The sequence below is a fragment of the Canis lupus genome, chromosome 21 (assembly GCF_011100685.1).
Source record: "Canis lupus familiaris isolate Mischka breed German Shepherd chromosome 21, alternate assembly UU_Cfam_GSD_1.0, whole genome shotgun sequence".
Classification (NCBI taxonomy): Eukaryota; Metazoa; Chordata; class Mammalia; order Carnivora; family Canidae; genus Canis; species Canis lupus.
The window spans coordinates 31,157,632-31,172,787 of NC_049242.1; the positions used below are offsets into that span (position 1 = coordinate 31,157,632).

The following is a 15,156-nucleotide window of genomic DNA, read 5'->3' on the forward strand; positions in this document are numbered from 1 at the left end:
TTATTCATGAGAGACACACAGAGAGAGAATGAGAAGAAAGAAAGAGGCAAAGACACAGGCAGAGGGAGAAGCAGGCTCCATGCAGGGAGCCCAATGCGGGACTTGATCTCGAGTCTCCAGGATCATGCCCTGGCCTGAAGCAGGCGCTAAACCGCTGAGCCACCCAGGGACCCCCATAAATATTTTATAATAGAGTTTTGGCAATGTTGTAATCATTATAAAGAAGCGGGAGCGGGAGAATCGGGGCTCGGAGCCGGCCGCCGCTCCGCTCCGCTCGCTGTGGGGCTCGGTTTCCCGGGGGTGGGGGGGTGGGGGGGGGCTCAGATATGGAGGCAAATGGGAGCCAAGGCACCTCAGGCAGCGCCAACAACTCCCAGCACGACCCCGGTAAAATGTTTATTGGTGGACTAAGCTGGCAGACCTCACCAGATAGCCTTAGAGACTATTTCAGCAAATTTGGAGAAATTAGAGAATGAATGGTTTTTGGTTTTTTTTTCCTGGCAAAGCAAACTTTATTAATGGCCCTGAGGTTGGAGCTCCAGGTCCCGCTGAACACTTGAGAGTTGGGGCGAGGGCCTCTCGTGTTGGCCTCAGCAGCTCCATCCCATTCAGACTCAGGTGGAGAGAGGCTGGGTGGGGGAGACCTGGGGTCACAGCTAGCCAGCTCTCCCTCGGTCGCTGCAGCCAGGCCACTCCTGGCTCCTCATTTCTTGGATCCTGGCTTTTTAGGTTTGAGTGTGGGTTTGGCCTTTTTCACAGGACTCTGGTCTTTAAGCCTGGGTCTCACTGCCTCCTCTTCTTTTTCCATCCTTTTTTTCTTGGCAACACTTGTCTGCTTCTGGGACGCCAGCCTCTTGACTTGTTTAACAGGGGTCTCCTCTAGGGACACATCTAATCATCGTCGTCATCGTCGTCATCATCAACCTCATCACTGTGACTTTCCTCCTCCTCTTCCTCCTCCTCCTCGGGATCCTCCTCCTCTTCCTCCCAGGATACGTCTGCAGTGTCTATGTAACATTCCTGGCCACCGAGGAACACAGGTCCAGAGCCAGCCCGGAGCTGGAAAGTAACTGGAGGAGAAAGCTCCAATCCCATCACGACAACCATGGGTAGCACGGAGGCCTGGAGCGAGGCGATGGTGATGGGCTTGGCCTGTTTGTCCTCCGGGCTGGCCGGGGGCAGGATTTCCACCAGGTTCATCTCTTCTTTGGCTTTCTCCCCCAAGCAAATCGTACTGAGCAACAGCTTCGAGTCCTGCTTGCCCTCCTTCTGGGGTTTGACCGTCCAGGTCCGCTTCTCCTGGTTTAGCTCACAGTCCCAGAGCACGGCTGCCGCGTCTTCTCGGCAGTGCTGCTGCTGCTGCTGCTGAGGTTCATGCCGCGGGGCGCGCGGGGCGCGGGGGACGAAGCGGGAGGACAGAGGAGGGAAACCACTGGTTGTAGGAGAGAAGGCATATATTTAAAGTTAGGTTTAAAAGATGCTGCCAAATGGACCTTCTGAATTGACTGTGCCAAGCTAATCTTCCATCAGCAATGCAAAGTGTTATACATTCTCAGACATTTAAACCCATCCTTATGAGGCTTAGTGGTATTTCACTGTACTTTTAATTTATGTATTCTGGTCGCTAATTCTGTTGTGCCACTTTTTATATGCTTATAGCTATTTGTGTTCCCTATGCTGTAAAGACTTGTTCTAGTCTTTTGTCCATTTTATAAACTGGAATTTTCTGACTTTTCCTACCTGTAGGAGTTCCTTATATATTCTGGGCAGTAAGTCCACAAGTTAGCATCAAGTTATTAAAATAACTATAGGTATTAGGAGAGACACAGAAAATAGGGTTAAATGTTAATAATTAAAGAATCTATCACACATCATATTCACATTCTACACATGATGAAGTTCTTAATAATCATATGTAGAATATGTAATACAACGGGGTTGCAACCTAGAACCTAGAAATTCCAACAATACAACACTTCACAAAAAAGAGGACAGGTAAGCAGAACTGAAAATGGGGCCCATAAATGGAGATGTGAGTGCTAACTGCATGCTATTTTTTATTCTACTTATAACCATTTGGGAACCTATGAGAAGAAACAGAGCTGAAGATCCACCCTAATGATTCAGAATTCTCCTGAGCACTTCACCCACTGCAGAGACTGCTCCAAGTATCCTTCTGGTGACCTCGTTTAAATGGAACTATTGTTGCACAGTATGCCTTGACGTCAATAACACCTTTGGAGGCAACAGGACAACAGAGTTGTGGGGATTCCCCTTTCTGCCTTGTCTTTGATCTTGGCTTCAGAGATTTTATGGAACTGGTTGACTCAGATGACTTATACCAAGATGCTCACACTTTTGCATTCTCCCCTCTGCCCACTAACATGCTAATTTGATGTTTTTTTTCATTCCTCAGATGGAAAAATGGTTGTAATATTATCAAAGGAATGGAAAGATGGGAGTCTAGGTGACTAAGTGTTGAATATCTGCTTTCAGCTCAGGGAGTGATCCTGAAGTCCAGGGATGGAATCCCACATTGAGCTCCTTGCATGGAGCCTGCTTCTCCCTCTGCCTGTGTCTCTGCCTCTGTGTGTGTGTGTGTGTGTCTCTAAGGAATAAATAAAATCCTTAAAAAAAAAAAAAAAAAACAAGCACAAAGAGTAGCAGAGAGGGAGAGGGAGAAGGAGGCTACCTGCAAAGCAATGAAACACATATGGGGCTCCATCCCAGGACCCTGGGATCATGACCTGAGCTTAAGGCAGGCACTTAACCAACTGAGCCACCCAAGCAGCCCTACAATGTAAGTTCTACTCAAGCACTTTTGAAAATGTTTACAAAAGCTACTATATATTTTTTTAATTTATTTTTTATTGGTGTTCAATTTACTAACATACAGAATAACCCCCAGTGCCCGTCACCCATTCACTCTCACCCCCCACCCTCCTCCCCTTCTCTCACCCCTAGTTTGTTTCCCAGAGTTAGCAGTCTTTACGTTCTGTCTCCCTTTCTGATATTTCCCACACATTTCTTCTCCCTTCCCTTATATTCCCTTTCACTATTATTTATATTCCCCAAATGAATGAGAACATATAATGTTTGTCCTTCTCCGACTGACTTACTTCACTCAGCATAATACCCTCCAGGCTACTATATTTTAAGTTACAAAAATCCTCAAATAAAAAGTATCTACCAGTTGTAGAGACCACCTTTATTATTAGAATGAAAACTAGAATTTAACAGAAACAGAAAAAACATTCTCAACTAATTTGAAATTTAAACTTTGCTTCTAAAATACCACTCAAATTCAAAACAATAAAAACATCACACATCATGAGTGAAGTAAGTCAATCGGAGAAGGAGAAACATATGGTCTCATTCATTTAGGGAATATAAAATAGTGAAAGGTAATAAAGGGAAAAGGAGAGAAAATGAGAGGGAAACATCAGAGAGGGAGACAGAACATGAGAGACTCCTAACTCTGGGAGATGAACAAGGGGTGGTGGAAAAGGAGGTGGGTGGGGGGTGGGGGTGACTGGGTAATGGGCACTGAGGGGGGCACTTGATGGGCTGAGCACTGGGTGTTATGCTATACGTTGGCAAACTGAACACCAATAAAAAAAAAAATAATTGGGGGGAATCCCTGGATGGCTCGGCAGTTTAGCTCCTGCCTTTGGCCCAGGACGTGATCCTGGAGTCCGGGAATGAGTCCCATGTCGGGCTCCCTGCATGGAGCCTGCTTCTCCCTCTGCCTCTCTCTCTGCCTCTCACGAATAAATAAATAAAATCTTAAAAAAAAAAATCACACATCAGAATCTATAGAGAACAGATCAAGTTCCACTGTTAGGCGATGTCAAAGCCTTACATACGTACTTGTTTAAGTTCCTAAACAAGAATGAGTCAACTGCAAGTGCAAGTGAGAAAACTGCAAGTGAGAAAAAGCAACAGAATATAGTGGGAATGGATAGGCTGAAAATATAAATTAATAACTCAGTCGGTATCAATAATTAAGGAACCTGAAGGTCGGAGACGTTCAGGAGGACCTGCTTGCAGTGAAGAGTCCAGAAAAGGAGCCGCTGGACGACAGAAGGTCAGCGTACGGCTGAGACTGCGAGCAGCCTCGCGCTGTGTAAGCGATGAACACTGGGGCGAGCAAAGCCAAGAAGGGTCGGAGTTTAACCTCTGCAGTGAACGGCCGCCTCTCAGGACGGCGGTGGCAGGAGCGAGGGAGCTTCGAGTGCGAGCCAGGCCCACGGACACGGAGGGCGCGACAGGCGCAGGCGGCGGGAATCCAGGGCACTGAACCAGGGGCCACAGGGATGTTCAAGGGATTTTCTAGCACCGAGGACTCAACAGGTGCCAATCATGCGCAAGGTACTTTCTGTGGGTGAAGAGGGTTGTTTCGTAGAGCAAGTTTACATGTCAACTAAAGAGCTGATAGGCAGTGGCCTAGGTAAAACCCCTTCGCGCCTGGCGCAGGGAGAGGGGCGCAGAGGGCCCGGTGCACACGGAGCGTCTGAAACCGAGAAAGACGCCTCGAAGCGTCCGCACTGGCGGGAGGTCAGGGATGACTGGGAAGAAGGCCAGTGGGATGCAGACTTCCCACCGCGTCTGCAGTCGACGCAGCCAGCCCCGTCACCCCGGCCCCCAAGCACCCCCTCCAGCCGCCCGAGGCCCGCAGGCCGCCCCCGCAGCAGGGCGGAGAGGCGGCGCCGCACGCGGCTCCCCGGGCTCCGGCGCGCACCCCTCCTCCTGCAGCCCGCGCCTCCCCGCCGCCCGCGCCCCCCGGGGTCCCGCACACACTGCGGGGCGCGCGCCCCAACCCGCGGACGCGCCGCAGCGGGGCTCCCCGCGCCGCACAGCGCGTCCTCACCGCCACCGAGCCGGTGGTCCCTGGGCGCGGCTCCCGGCAGGGGCTCCGTTCCGTCCGCCCGGGCGCCAGGGGCGACGGCAGCCGCGGAGGCCGTGCGGCTCCGGGCGGGGGCAGCCGGCGTGGGCACTGACGCCCGAGCCAAGCAGCAGGGCACAGCCCGCCCTTCCGCGCCGCCCGGGTCCTGCGAGTCCCAGAAGCCCAGGCGCCCCCCCGACCCCGCCCCCGGGCGCGCGCACGCGCACCAGCCCTGGAAGGAGCCCCCAGCGGCCCCCGCGGCCCCAGGCCACCTGAGAAGACCCCGCCCCTCCCCAGCTCCAGGTCCCGCCCCCAAGCAACAGGCCACGCCCCTCCTCGTCTCAGGCCCCGCCCACTCCTATCCCCAGGCCCCGCCCCCTCCCCATCTCCAGGCCAGCCTTTCCCTAGGCCCCACCCACCCGTAGAAGGCTGTCCAACCAGGGGGCTGGGAGTGGGCGGCAGCAGGCCACAGTGAGGGTGGAGGCGAGGGTGAGGTGCAGGGAGAGTGGTGTATCATACATTCTTAGGTTCCCCCATCCCATCCGTGATAACTGGCCAAAATCCTCTTCATCTCCTCATGTCACCCCCAACTCATTTGCGTGGAACCAACAAACAAAGCTAAATTTTGAAAACATGCTGCTTTGTATATAACATGGTGGTCATTGATTGATTGATTGATTGATTCATTCATTCATTCATTCATTCTGTTTTCCATCTAAATAAAAAGTCTCGCGGAAGGTCATGAGTTCAGTTTGGGCTTGTTAAGTACGAGATAATTCTGGGTGATCCAAGAAGCATTATCAAATAGACAGATGGATGGGGAGGGTCCGCAGCTTATTGGTGTCTGAGGCCAAGGTGTACACTTTGTGTCTGTTCTGGGTGGATGATAGTTGAGGCTATGGGGGAGAATGACATTGCAGAAAGGAAGAGAAAAAGAGAAAACACTCAAAGGAGAAGGTCCTGGCTTGAGGCCCAGGGGAAGACTCCACAGAATCAGTCACAGAGTTTAAATCTAGACCATGAATTCATCAAGGTAAAACAAAAGGGGAACAGGAGCTTTTTGCTAACCTCCTCTGTGCTCACTACTGTCTTAAGCACATTATACGTAGCATCTCACTCATCACCACAAAACACTGTAAGGTGGAGATTAGCATCCCCAATTTGTTGCAACTAAAATCTGGCAAAGCTAAGCTCCAAGCTCAGATCACTTCTTACTCAGATCACTGCTGTTCACTCAATGATATTTTCCAAGATTGGGGGTAGGGTGTGTGCTATGAATTGTTTGTAATGAGGCTGACCTTTATGAAAGTCATAACAATGTAGCCAGGCAAAATTTATATTTTAACTTGTAAGTATTGCCAGGAAAGAGGCTCAAAACCCACTGAGAACAGGGAAATGGAAGAGGCACAAAGGAGGACAGAGAACACCCAGACCTTCTCTCCAACTTCTCATAGATATGAGGTTTCTGACCATGTGCCCTCAAAGGTCCCCTGAAGCCCTGAGTCCGCTATCTAATTGAACAAGATAATTTTTGGTTTCAGTCACTTCACTAAAGGTCCAGATTTTTTTAATGGAACAATCTTGTAAGGTTTCCCTCAATATATGACGTTCATTGTTCAGGTAAAGGACTCTCAAGCTCTCTGGGACTTGATCCTTGAGATGCATGCAATTGATTTCTACAAACTCCATTTCCTTCTAGCATCATGAAAACCAGATCTTCCAATATGGACCCATCTGTATTTATTTAATAAAAAGTACAGGGGCACCTGGGTGGCTCAGTTGATTTAGTATCTTTCTTGGGCTCTGGCTGTGATCCTAGGGGTGGAGAGCCTCTTCCCTCTCTGACTGACACTCCCCCTGCTTCTGGCCTCTATGTAAAATAAATTAATATAACTTTTTAAAAATGGTGAGAAAGCTAGACTTGAGACAATACGCTTCCTACACTAATATTCTTTCAGCAAATTCTTATTGAGAATCTAATTTTTGGCAGATAGTGTACTAGCAGTTGCATTATATTAGTAAACACAATCAGAAGAGGACACTATATTTTATAAGATTTTATTTTTTTGTTTGAGAGAGAGAAAGCATGAAACGGGAGGGGCAAGATTGGAGTGAGAGGAGAGAAGAGGGAGAGGAGAAGCGGTATCTGGTTTCACAGGCCATGTGTAATGGCCATATGTCAGTTTTTGGCTTCTGGTCATTTGGGTTGCCTTTCCACATTTATGGTCTTCTGTGTGTCTTGGGCTAGTTGGAGCCTGTCTCCCATCTTACAAGCTGAATACATCTGAAATTCAGTTTCTTGTCTTCACTGCGGCTATGGTTAGCTTGCAAGGTGGAGTCACGCAGTCTACATTCTGAATTAGCTCTAGTGACATGAAAAAGCAAGAACAAGCCGTCTCTGTTGTTTTTTAAAAATAAACTTTATTTTTTTAGATCAGTTTTAGGCGTATAGAAACTGAGAACACCCTGAGTGTTCATATGACACTTTCCCTTATTACTGACATCTTACATTATTATTATTGTATTTGTTACAATTAAGGAAATCAACATTGAGGGCAGCCCAGGTGGCTCAATGGTTTGGTACCGCCTTCAGTCCAGGGCCTGATCCTGGAGACCCGGGATGGAGTCCCACATCTGGCTCCCTCCATGGAGCCTGCTTCTCCCTCTGCCTGTGTCCCTGCCTCTCTCTCTCTCTCTGTGTCACTCTCATGAATAAATGAATTAAATCTTAAAGAAAAAAAAGAAAATCAACATTGATATCCCATGATTTTAAGATTTATTTATTTATTTATTTATTTATTTATTTGAGAGGCAGCAGGGGGAAGTGCCTAGGGGGAAGTGCCTAGGGGGAAGTGGAACCCCAAATGGGGAATAATCCCACCACCTGAACATATTGAAATCATGACCTGGGCTGAATCCAAGAGTCAAACACCCAAGTGACTTAGCCACCAAGCCCCCTACTGATACAGTATTAACCAAAATTCATACTTCATTTGGATTTCTTTCTTTCCTTTAAAGAGTTGATGTATTCATTTGAGAGAGACAGCAGGAGTGTGGGGGGGAGGGGTAGAGGGAGAAGCAGACTCCCCCCTGAGCAGGGAGGCCCACATGGGGCTTGGTCCCAGACCCCGAGATAATGACCTGAGCCAAAGGCAGACGCTTAACTGACAGGGCCACTCAGGTGTCCCCAATCTTTTTTTTTTTTCTTCTCTTTTCCCTTATATCCCTTTTCTGATCCAGGATCCCACACAGGATGCCATATTACATTTACTGGGCATCTCTCCTTAAGATCCTCTTGGCTGTGACAGGTTCTCAGACTTGTGTTTTGCTGACCATTCTAGATTTAAAGAGTACTGGTCACATATTTTATAGGAAGCCGACCTATTAGATTTGTCTGGTGTTCTCATGATTCGACTGAGTTTATGGGTTTAGGAGAGGGAGGTCACAAAGATAAAGTATTATCTCCATCACATCATCTCGAGGGCACATACTACCCACGTGATCACTATTGCTGTTCTCCTGGATCACCTGACTGACCTAGTGTTGGTCAGCACACAATTTCCTTTGTCTTTTTCTTTCAGGGGCAGAGGAAGCACCAACAGCCCAATTTCCAGCCTCAGTGAAGCAGCAGCTCCAGCAGCGGAGCCTGGGCTGATGGTGTTGGCAGAGCGACGTGCGCCATCTAGTGCTGAGTGGTAGCGACGTTGTCATCACACCCATTCTATCTGATTTTGGCCTGTGGTTTTGGCTGCAGGACCAGAATTACCATTCTTTCAATATTTTTCCTTTTAACTTAAATCACTCATAGTGGGTCTTTCCTACTTGCAATCTAGAACCCTTATCTACATATTATTTTATTATTATTTTGGGGTGTATATAGGAAATATTTTCTTTAGAAGCTTTCTGGCAGATTATTTCTTGTCTCCCTCCATAGCAAGAGAGATAACATGTGTTGAGGGTTTTGTTTTGGTTTGTTTTGAGAGAGGTCATAGATTTTATTAGTAGTGTGAAAAAGTCCCAACACCATCTATTTTGATGGAATGAATGGGAGCATAATTCTCTCAGCATTTTGGTTATCCCTGCTGTATAATAAAACCATCTCAGAACTTAGTGCCTGAAAACTGTACCCATTTTATTTTGCTCAGGATTCTGTGGTTTCAGAATTTGGAGTGGGGATGGCAACTATTGGTAATAGCAATATTAAAAATATGACCATGGTGTGGATGGCTGAGTTCATTGGAAGAATGAAGATCAAGGAATTCTGTGAATGCAGAATCATTGAATATTTTTTTATGTGAAAATTAGAAAACCTAAGATCTATAACAGGAGTAGTGTGTTGGGGAAGTGACAGTGACCTACGGGGTTAAATCTTCAACGAAAAGGGGAAAATGACCAAGGAATCTAAAATTTTTTATAAAGTTCACAATTCAACTTTCTCAGCCATACCTTCTTTCTTCTTTCTTCTTCATGGCCAGACTTCTCTAAGTTAATGTCCAAATTTTCAGTTTACATTTCCTTATTTTTCTTCCTGTTGCTTAAACAGTATCATTTAGATCATCATGGGCAGCCTAATCAGCATTTTCACCTATTAGTGTTTTGTCCTTGTCTATAACACAAGTAGCACATGCTGCTTATATCAAAGTTTTCTCTGATCTTCACACCCCAGATTAGAATTTGTCTATTGTGGTCCAGCTCCAGTAAATTTAAAAATAGTAACAAATGCAAAAATGTGTATTGAAACACATAATGTGTCAGCTATTGCTCGGGGTATATTGGATACAATTAGAGTCAGATGAGACAAAATGAAAAAGAGCTCATAACGGTTTTTTTTAATAAATTAATTTTTTATTGGTGTTCAATTTACCAACATACAGGATAACACCCAGTTCTCGTCCCATCAAGTGTCCCCCTCAGTGCCCGTCACCCACTCACCACCACCCCCCCGCCCTCCTCCCCTTCCACCACCCCTAGTTCCTTTCCCAGAGTTAGGAGTCTTTATGTTCTTTATCCCTTTCTGATATTTCCCACACATTTCTTCTCCCTTCCCTTATATTCCCATTCACTATTATTTATATTCCCCAAATGAGTGAAAACATACACTGTTTGTCTTTCTCCAATTGACTTACTTCACTCAGCATAATACCCTCCAGTTCCATCCACGTTGAAGCAAATGGTGGGTATTTGTCATTTCTAATGGCTGAGTAATATTCCATTGTATACAGAGACCACATCTTCTGTATCCATTCATCTTTCGATGGACACCGAGGCTCCTTCCACAGTTTGGCTATTGTGGACATTGCTGCTATAAACATCGGGGTGCAGGTGTCCCGGTGTTTCATTGCACCTGTATCTTTGGGGTAAATCCCCAACAGTGCAATTGCTGGGTCGTAGGGCAGGTCTATTTTTAACTCTTTGAGGAACCTCCACACAGTTTTCCAGAGTGGCTGCACCAGTTCACATTCCCACCAACAGTGTAAGAGGGTTCCCTTTTCTCCACATCCTCTCCAACATTTGTGGTTTCCTGCCTTGTTAATTTTCCCCATTCTCACTGGTGTGAGGTGGTATCTCATTGTGGTTTTGATTTGTATTTCCCTGATGGCAAGTGATGCAGAGCATTTTCTCATATGCATGTTGGCCATGTCTATGTCTTCGTCTGTGAGATTTCTGTTCATGTCTTTTGCCCATTTCATGATTGGATTGTTTGTTTCTTTGGTGTTGAGCTTAATAAGTTCTTTATAGATCTTGGAAACTAGCCCTTTATCTGATACGTCATTTGCAAATATCTTCTCCCATTCTGTAGGTTGTCTTTGAGTTTTGTTGACTGTATCCTTTGCTGTGCAAAAGTTTCTTATCTTGATCAACTCCCAATAGTTCATTTTTGCTTTTGTTTCTTTTGCCTTCATGTATGTATCTTGCGAGAAGTTACTGTGGCCAAGTTCAAAAAGGGTGTTGCCTGTGTTCTCCTCTAGGATTTTGATGGAATCTTGTCTCACATTTAGATCTTTCATCCATTTTGAGTTTATCTTTGTGTATGGTGCAAGAGAGTGGTCTAGTTTCATTCTTCTGCATGTGGATGTCCAATTTTCCCAGCACCATTTATTGAAGAGACTGTCTTTCTTCCAATGAATAGTCTTTCCTCCTTTATCGAATATTAGTTGACCATAAAGTTCAGGATCCACTTCTGGGTTCTCTATTCTGTTCCATTGATCTATGTGTCTGTTCTTGTGCCAGTATCACACTGTCTTGATGACCACAGTTTTGTAGTACAACCTGAAATCTGGCATTGTGATGCCCCCAGCTATGGTTTTCTTTTTTAAAATTCCCCTGGCTATTCGGGGTCTTTTCTGATTCCATACAAATCTTCAAATAATTTGTTCTAACTCTCTGAAGAAAATCCATGGTATTTTGATAGGGATTGCCTTAAACGTGTAAATTGCCCTGGGTAACATGGACATTTTCACAATATTAATTCTGCCAATCCATGAGCATGGAATATTTTTCCATCTCTTTGTGTCTTCCTCAATTTCTTTCAGAAATGTTCTATAGTTTTGAGGGTATAGATCCTTTACCTCTTTGGTTAGGTTTATTCCTAGGTATCTTATGCTTTTTGGTGCAATTGTAAATGGGATTGACTCCTTTATTTCTCTTTCTTCAGTCTCAATGTTAGTGTATAGAAATGCCATTGATTTCTGGGCATTGATTTTGTATTCTGCCACGCTACCAAAATGCTGTATGAGTTCTAGCAATCTTGGGGTGGAGGCTTTTGGGTTTTCTATGTAGAGTATCATGTCATCGGCGAAGAGGGAGAGTTTGACTTCAATTAACAAAATCATGAATGAGAAAGGAGAGATCACTACCAACAGCAAGGAAATACAAACGATTTTAAAAACATATTATGAACAGCTATACGCCAATAAATTAGGCAATCTAGAAGAAATGGACGCATTCCTGGAAAGCCACAAACTACCAAAACTGGAACAGGAAGAAATAGAAAACCTGAACAGGCCAATAACCAGGGAGGAAATTGAAGCAGTCATCAAAAACCTCCCAAGACACAAGTGTCCAGGGCCAGATGGCTTCCCAGAGGAATTCTATCAAACGTTTAAAGAAGAAATCATACCTATACTACTAAAGCTGTTTGGAAAGATAGAAAGAGATGGAGTACTTCCAAATTCGTTCTATGAGGCCAGCATCACCTTAATTCCAAAACCAGACAAAGACCCCACCAAAAAGGAGAATTATAGACCAATATCCCTGATGAACATGGATGCAAAAATTCTCATCAAGATACTAGCCAATAGGATCCAACAGCACATTAAGAAAATTGGGGATCCCTGGGTGGCGCAGCGGTTTGGTGCCTGCCTTTGGCCCAGGGCACGATCCTGGAGACCCGGGATCGAATCCCACGTCGGGCTCCCGGTGCATGGAGCCTGCTTCTCCCTCTGCCTGTGTCTCTGCCTCTCTCTCTCTCTCTCTCTCTGTGACTATCATGAATAAATAAATAAAATCATTAAAAAAAAACGAAAATTATTCACCATGACCAAGTAGGATTTATCCCCGGGTCACCAGGCTGGTTCAATACTCGTAAAACAATCAATGTGATTCATCATATCAGCAAGAGAAAAACCAAGAACCATATGATCCTCTCATTAGATGCAGAGAAAGCATTTGACAAAATACAGCATCCATTCCTGATCAAAACTCTTCAGGGTGTAGGGATAGAGGGAACTTTCCTCGACATCTTAAAAGCGATCTACGAAAAGCCCACAGCAAATATCATTCTCAATGGGGAAGCACTGGTAGCCTTTCCCCTAAGATCAGGAACAAGACAGGGGTGTCCACTCTCTCCACTGCTATTCAACATAGTACTGGAAGTCCTAGCCTCAGCAATCAGACAACAAAAAGACATTAAAGGCATTCAAATTGGCAAAGAAGAACTCATAACGGTTTTTAAATAAATACATGGATGCATGAATGAAAGAAAGAAGAAATTTAGCTACTAGATATTACTTCACTGGGGAGGTCTACTACAGTAGAGTCAGTAGTTCCTGACTCCTGACATCTGTTGTTCCTGGACTCATATCCATGGTAAGTGTAGAAAAAATTAACAGTTACATTAATTCCATCTAAACATGTGACTGATTAAAAGCTTGGGGAAAATAAGCAGGTGGCTGTCAGGCAGATTGCTTGTACTAAGCATTCATCAAACCTAAAGTGAAATGCAGAAGGACCATGCTAAAGAAGTTGAGTTACACTAAGATGTGGTTCTAGGCATCTAAGCCCATGGAGGGGTCAGCCTCAGGTTTGCAAATTCCAATTTCCAAAACCCTAAATTTTCTTTTGCTTTTGGAAGAGGGGATTCAATGGATAAAATGAGCTCATTCAAAGGAGGATGACCAGAATGAATACAGGGTGCCTGAGCATGTTAGATATAGGAACTTTAAAGAAACAAGTGAGTGGTTGGCTGTGAGAATTGAATTTGGGCCAATACAGAAACTGACTTCAGAGGGTCATGGAATAGGAAAATGAAATTTTCCTATAGGACTAAAGGACTCAAACTAGAGAACGTGAGTTCAAGATACAGGAACATTGATTTTGACTTACCGTAGGAAGATCTTTGTAAAAGCAAAAAAGTATCGATAGTTGACCCTTGAACAATGCAGATTTGGACTGCATGGGTCCACTTATACATTTTTTTATACAGTACAGTACTGTGAATGTATTTTCTCCTATGATCTTCTTTATAACATTTTCTTTTCTCTAGCTTACTTTATTGTATGAATACAGTATATAATACACATACAAAATATGTGTTAATCGACTGCTCATTTTATTGGTAAGGTTTCCAGTGAACAATGCTATTAGCAGTTAAGTTTTAGGGGATTCAAAAGTTGTTACATGGATTTTCCAATATGCAGTGGTTGGCACATGTTGTTTGATTATCAGCTGTATAAATGAAAAGGGATGATCCAAGATAGTAGAGAGGTATATAATCTTTTTTTTTTGAGAGGTATATAATCTTAAGCAAATGCTGGATAATCACTCAATAGAAATATTATGGACTGGTTTAAGCCTCAGAACTTTGTTTCAGTTAAATGTTAAATATCCTTTTTACCCTATAGTTTGTGTTTGCATGAAATTTGGGATATCAAGATAAAAAAATTTGTTGTTTTTGAAGTTTTCAGGAGAAAATATCATGAACTGGGAAGTATTTTGCCCTTGGTGGCATTTTACAAGATGAAATGCTTTGAGTCATGAATGATCCCATATTAAAGACTCTTCCAGATATATTGGTTGTTTCTATCAGAGCCTAATCCTAGATTTGTATGAGTGGGACATCTAAACCGGAAATGTCTTTGGTGTTAGAATCATGTATGCCAGTCATATTAGATGTTTATCAAAATAATTCAGTTTAAGCCTTAGATTCAGTTGTATCATGTTGAAAAAATATCCACATTAGCGGAATTAACCCACAAATTCCAAAATAGCACTTGTGTTTTATAATCAGGAAAACATAAACTTTTTATCCTTTTATTTCTCTCCTCTGTGTTCTAGCTCAGTGTGCATATTCATGGTTTTTAGAACATGTCTTCACTTTTATGCTTCTTGAATTAATTCATAACTGTCTACTAAAATCCTGTACCTCTTATAAGAATGTTACCAGAGTAACATAGTGGCTCACCAGTTGAGCATCTGATTCTTTTTTTTTTTAAGGTTTTATTTATTTATTCATGAGAGGCAGAGAGACAGAGAGGCAGATACACAGGCAGAGGGAGAAGCAGGCTCCATGCAGGGAGCCTGATGTGGGACTCGATCCCAGGACTCCAGGATCACTCCCTGGGCCAAAGGCAGACGCTAAACCACTGAGCCACCCAGGGATCCCAAGCATCTGATTCTTGATTTTGGTTCAGGTCGTGATTTCAGTGTCATGAGATGGAGCCTTCAATCAGCTCGATGCTAGGGATGGAGCCTGCTTAAACATTCTCTTTCTCTCTCCCTCTTCGCCTTGTGCTACCTGTTCATCCACACTCTCCATTTAATTAATTAATTAAATAGGGCCTCCTCAGTGACTCAATCGGTTCAACAGCTGACTTCAGCTCAGATCATGATCTCAGGATCTTGGGATGGTACCCCTCCTGGGCTATCCACTGAGCAGGGTGTCTGCTTGTCCCTCTCCCCCTCCTACTGCCAATCCACCAGCTCCTACTCTCGTTCTCTCTCAAAAACTAATACTAAACTAAGCTAAACAAATATAAAAGTCAAACCCTAGA

General features: G+C 44.4%; 1 pseudogene; it reads right to left on the reverse strand.

Moving 5' to 3' along the window:
• Positions 1 to 296: 296 nt before the first annotated feature.
• Positions 297 to 2,601, reverse strand: LOC119877362 (annotated as a pseudogene).
• Positions 2,602 to 15,156: the final 12,555 nt, after the last annotated feature.